Genomic DNA, 6,000 nt, shown 5'->3' with positions numbered 1-6,000 from the left:
TTTCACTTGGCCTGCATATTTTATTTTGTTAGCTTAGGGAGGAACTTTGCTTCTTCTGTATGAACATGGACTGCATGGATTTTTCATAAAAAGCGATAAAATGAACAGCAACACATATAGTTCACTCAATGGAATGATATGCAACTCAAATACTGTTAGAAACACAGAAACACACCTACAAATAAACAGGACTGCAGTTGAAAAATGCTGTGCACACACAAACACAGTCCGTTTTGTGGCTAAGCCACTCAGAGCTCTGCTACTGTGAGCAAGTTCACACACTGGTTCCATCAGACATGTTCTGAGAATTCCTGTGTTTGTGTCAGGATTACAGAGAGTAATGCTGTTTGCACAATCTGGATGCCTGACAGTCTTACTGTACCATTTCAGCAACCTGACACCATTTATCTCACAATTAGCAGATACAATGTCACAAACAGGAATGAAAACTGTATTTTGAATTACATATAGGAACTTGACTCTATCAAGCGCTCTAGAATAGGAAAACATTTGAATTGATTGCCATGGGATTCCAAAGCTCACCATCATCTAAGAAACTGTTTAATTACAGCGCTGTTATTTCTGGTGCTCGATTGCCTTCTGTAGAAAATGTTTAAATACCAACAGATTGTTCACCATTCCTGCTGAATAAACCACTTATCAACATTATGACAACGTCTGGGCACTTATTTCATATCATTTGTCATGCTCATGTCAGAAGGTTCTGCAGGCAYGTTTGAGAAACATTTGAATATCMTCCATTAATAAAATAACATGAAGATGTTTTTACCACTGTTRCTTGGCAACCAAACATAAGAAGAAAAACATAAACAGCCAGGTGAACGGTTTTCTTTCTTGTATCAGTATTTGGAGTATAATTGATCACCATGTCCCTCTCGCTTTGATGCAAGGGAAAACCAACCAATGAACGTCAAGTATGAATATCCAATGGATGTAATGAAACTGAGAGGTCCAGGAGACTTTCTACAGCAATGCTTCTTATTAACACACAATTCTCCCTATTATGTAATTATAGCACAGTAAGCTATCCACAGCAAGGTCAGACCTGCAAAATAAACCTTGGTGTCACTGACATAGACATTAGTGTTGCATTCTAACAAAGCTCACTTTTGTCTCTCTGAGCATGTGCAAAAACTATAAAAAATCAATTATGTCCGTCGGCTGTATGTCAACACACGATTCAGATTGGAGATCATTTCACCATCAGTCTGAAACTGAATACACACTGGATGACAAAGTGATACTTCCTAAAAGATGGCATGTAGCGCCAAGGCAAACAGAGTCGGTGTGGGTTCACTGAGGGGAGAGCTGCGCCTGTGTTTTCAGCTTTTTAGAGGACGGACGGCTCTGCAGTGACAGGACAAAGCTTTCATTCGCTGTCAGCACTTTTTTATGAATATATAACCAAACATTTAAGTCATTTTCACAGATAAATTGGCCTTCTGGCTTCCATTCAGCAGACATAACAGTTTCAAGTGTGGAGCAGGGAGTTGGCAAGTGTCTGGCCCGGCAATCCTGGATGGTATTTCATCCAAGCCTCTCAATGACTAATACAAGATCAATTATTAGGCCCGAATAGACAAATTGCAGTTTGCAAGCTTGCAGGATTTAGAGTTTAAATAAATCTCCAAGAAACCTCTGCTGGATACAAGAGGCTGGGTATTGGGGTAACTGCATGGGGTGGTTTGGACCACAATGACCACACCATAACAAATCAGTTTATCATCATAATTAACTTTTATACTTCATAGTAAACTACTGATTCCTTACTAAATGAAATTTTCCTCAATGCTGTATTATGTTAAAAAAAAAGTAGAATCTATTTAACATCTGCGGTCTAATTCCTGATTTGTAATTCTGTAATATCATAACTAATCGTGAATTTCTCCATTGCACCTCTGCTACACCAGCAGAAAGATTCTGGAAGGAGCAGTCTCATGTATCTATTTCCCAAATTTATCAGATGGACTCTATGTGCTCTGGGCTGAGTGCACCTAAGGACACCAATTTTGGACCAGCCCTGAAGTGGAAGCTCCAAAACCCTACTACAACTACATACGCTATTGTCTTTTAAATGACCTTGTGGTTTATTTTAATACACTCCAATTTCACTATTTTTCCTCTTGGTTGTTTTAGGGGGAGGGATGATTTGTGTTAGTCTGGCAAAATTCTACGTAGATTTCTTTTAATAACAAATACTGGGTATCAATTACTTTTACAGTAGTACGAAGGACTGGCAATTGCATTTATTGTTCTCACTGTATATTAGTCCTTCAACTCAGCATCTTTCCCCATCACTACTGTTTCCTGGCTTTCTTCTCTCCTTAGGACACCAGCCAATTTGACAGTAACTTTGTATATCATTGGATTATGCATTTCCATTTCAAACTGAAACTCTCAATTTGAACTTCTAGCCATACCTGGGTGTAGAAGGGGAAGGGACCCATGCCCATAGGGGCTTCTCTGTCTTATTTTTCCTCCATTTCCCTCAGCAGTGGAAATTCACTGAGTACTGATTATGGTAGGAGAGTGTTGGCTCAGCTGTGTGCTTTAAGAACCCATGATGTCAGACCCATATTTTCCTTGGAGAGCCTCTCATCAGCTGCATTGTTCCAGGAAACCATGGTCTGTTCTCTGGGCAACAAAGAGGCCTGCCCAATCGTAGCCCCTTACACCCACAACTCTGCCTGCTGCAAGACAGTCCTAAAGGCCCCCACCTCCAAGCATCCACCCTCACACCAGACAGACTTCAAGGCCCCCACCTTTATCTTCACAACAACAACAGAAATCTGTACATAGTGAGCATCCTGGAGCTCCCAGCATTACGTACTCCTCTCCCAGCTCTGTACTGTTTTTACTATAGGAGTTGAGGGTTGGCGATGAAAAGCAGCATGTTGAAAAGCAGGACAAGGACAAGGAAATAATATGTTGCTCCACAGAGAACCATAACATGATGCTGCTGCTGATGTCATCTGGCGAGGTCTTCAGAGGGTTTCGGTTCTGACTGAAAGATGTATTTGACCGAATTACAACACCGCCCCCTGACAGGTGACGCAAGCAGCAGGGAGAGATGATGGGAAAACTGTCCCACAGCCAGCCATCTCTCCAWGTTTTGAAGGGCAATTAAGCTGTCAAAACCAGAGGGAAACTTTGAACCAAGATAGCAAACATTAAGGCAGTAGCGGCATACTGTGACAAGTCAATCAACAGTTTCATATATCTGATATATTTTGGCATACATGTCATTATTAGAAGTCATTATTCCCGAAAATAAAGATATCACCAGTGCCCTGTTTTTGTTCCGCATAACATACACGCTTATTTACCTCTCCTGATCCCTATGTTTGAGTTGTTTACTACCCAATTGAAATGTTTCATGATGTATTGGTTGAGCCAATAAAAATCAGCAGAACATGGTGCACAGATTCTCTGATCCAACAACTGAAGATTGGAAACGCTCATGTTCAACTCTCCTTCAAAGGAGATCAAACAAATATGACCTGAGAACACAATGGACATCTTGCTCCTTTAAGATTATTTAGCTATTCCCTTTTATGTTCATGTACTTTAGTTGTAGAATTATGGTGATGTTTTCCTAGAAATGTAACTCAGGGGAAAACAGCAAAACCCCCAGATAAAGAGCCTGAGCCTCACCATCTCAAAGGTCATTGAAGAAAGGAGGTTCATCCACATATGCTTTAACTACAGGGTCTTCCAAGATGAACAAGCAGGGCTGATGTAAGACAAATTGACATCAATTGTGCTTTTGCGTGCTAAAATACAAAAAATACCACAGGACTGAGCTGTTCACATTTTGAGAGACATAGAGAGAGGGCTATGAGAGACAGAGCAGATGAGCTCCTGCATTTTTCAGCATGCTTTTACAAAAAGATGGATTTAGAGTTAGATACATTCGGTAACATCTTTAACACGACCACGTCTGGTCTGCAGACGAATACCCCATCCGCTGTGCCCCCAACCGGCCTCCGTCTGAGCAGACCCCCTCCGTCTGAGCAGACCACCCCCCGGGCTACTAACTTTAAACGTCGCGTGCTAGCTTAGTGGCGGCTAACCTGCTCCATCTACGGCTGCCCCCCGGACACTATGATCACTTGGCTACATAGCTGATGCCTGCCGGACTGTCCATTAATTCACGGTACTCCATTCTGTTTATTTGTGTTTTATCTGTCGGCTCTGTGTTTTAACTCAGGCTCTTTGTGTAGTCAATCCGACCCTCTCTGCCTAGTCGTCGCCATTTTTACCTGCTGTTGCTGTGTTAGCTGACTAGCTGCTGTTATCTCACCTGTTGTTTTAGCTAGCTCTCCCAATCAAGACCTGCAATCACTTTATGCCTTAMTGTATGTCTCTCTCAAATATCAATATGCCTTGTATACTGTTGTTCAGGCTAGTTATCATTGTTTTGGTTTGCAATGGACCCCGTAGTTCCACTCTCCGTACCTCTGATACCTCCTTTGTCCCACCTCCCACACATGCGGTGACCTCACCCATTGAGACCAGCATGTCCAGAGATACAACCTCTCTTATCATCACCCCAGTGCCTGGGCTTGCCTCCGCTGTACCCGTGCCCAATACCCCTGTCTGCACATTATGCAGAATCTATTCTACCACGGCATAAATCTGCTCCTTTTATTCCTTGTCCCCAACGCTCTAGGCGACCAGTTTTGATAGCCTTTAGCCGCACCTCATCCTACTACTCCTCTGTTCCTCGGTGGATGTGGAGGCAAACCCAGGCCCTGCATGTCCCAGGCACCCTCATTTGTTGACTTCTGTGATCGAAAAAGCCTTGGCCTCATGCATTGTCAACATCAGAAGCCTCCTCTAGTTGTCTTCCTCACCGCTTTAGCACACTCTGCCACCCTGATGTCCTTGCCGTGTCTGAATCCAGGCTTAGGAAGGCCACCAAAAATTCTGAGATTTCCATACCCAACTATAACACTTTCCGTCAAGATAGAACTGCCAAAGGGGAGGAGTTGCAATCTACTGCAGAGATAGCCTGCAAAGTTCTGTCATACTTTCCAGGTCTATGCCCAAACAGTTCGAACTTCTAATTTTAAAAATTAATCTCTCCAGAAATAAGTCTCTCACTGTTGCCGCCTGCTACCGACCCCCCTCAGCTCCCAGCTGTGCCCTGGACACCATCTGTGAATTGATCGCTCCCCATCTAGCTTCAGAGTTTGTTCTGTTAGGTGACCTAAACTGGATATGCTTAACACCGCAGTCCTACAATCTAAGCTAGATGCCCTCAATCTCACACAAATCATCAAGGAACCCCCAGTACAACCCTAAATCCGTAAACATGGGCACCCTAATAGACATTATCCTGACCAACTTGCCTCCAATACACCTCTGCTGTCTTCAATCAAGATCTCAGCGATCACTGCCTAATTGCCTGTATCCGCTACGGGTCCGCGTCAAACGCCACCCTCATCACTGTCAAACGCTCCTAAAACACTTCTGCGAGCAGGCCTTTCTAATCGATCTGGCCCGGGTACCCTGGAAGGATATTGACCTCATCCCGTCAGTTGAGGATGCCTGGTCATTCTTTAAAAGTTACTTCCTCACCATATAAGACAAGTATGCTCTGTTCAAAAAATGCAGAACTAAGAACAGATATAGCCTTGGTTCACTCCAGACCTGACTGCCTCGACCAGCCAAAAAACATCCTGTGGCGAACTGCAATAGCATCGAAGAGCCCCGCGATATGCAACTGTTCAGGGAAGTCAGGAACCAATACACGCAGTCAGTCAGGAAAGCAAAGGCCAGCTTTTTCAAGCAGAAATTTGCATCCTGTAGCTCTCCAAAAGGTTCTGGATACTGTAAAGTCCATGGAGAACAAGAGCACCTCCTCCCAGCTGCCCACTGCACTGAGGCTAGGTAACACGGTCACCACCGATAAATCCGTGATAATCGAAAACTTCAACAAAGTATTTCTCAATGGCTGGCCATGCCTTCCTCCTG

The sequence above is a fragment of the Salvelinus sp. IW2-2015 genome, linkage group LG3 (assembly GCF_002910315.2).
Source record: "Salvelinus sp. IW2-2015 linkage group LG3, ASM291031v2, whole genome shotgun sequence".
Taxonomy (NCBI): domain Eukaryota; kingdom Metazoa; phylum Chordata; class Actinopteri; order Salmoniformes; family Salmonidae; genus Salvelinus; species Salvelinus sp. IW2-2015.
This window is presented reverse-complemented; position numbering follows the sequence as displayed.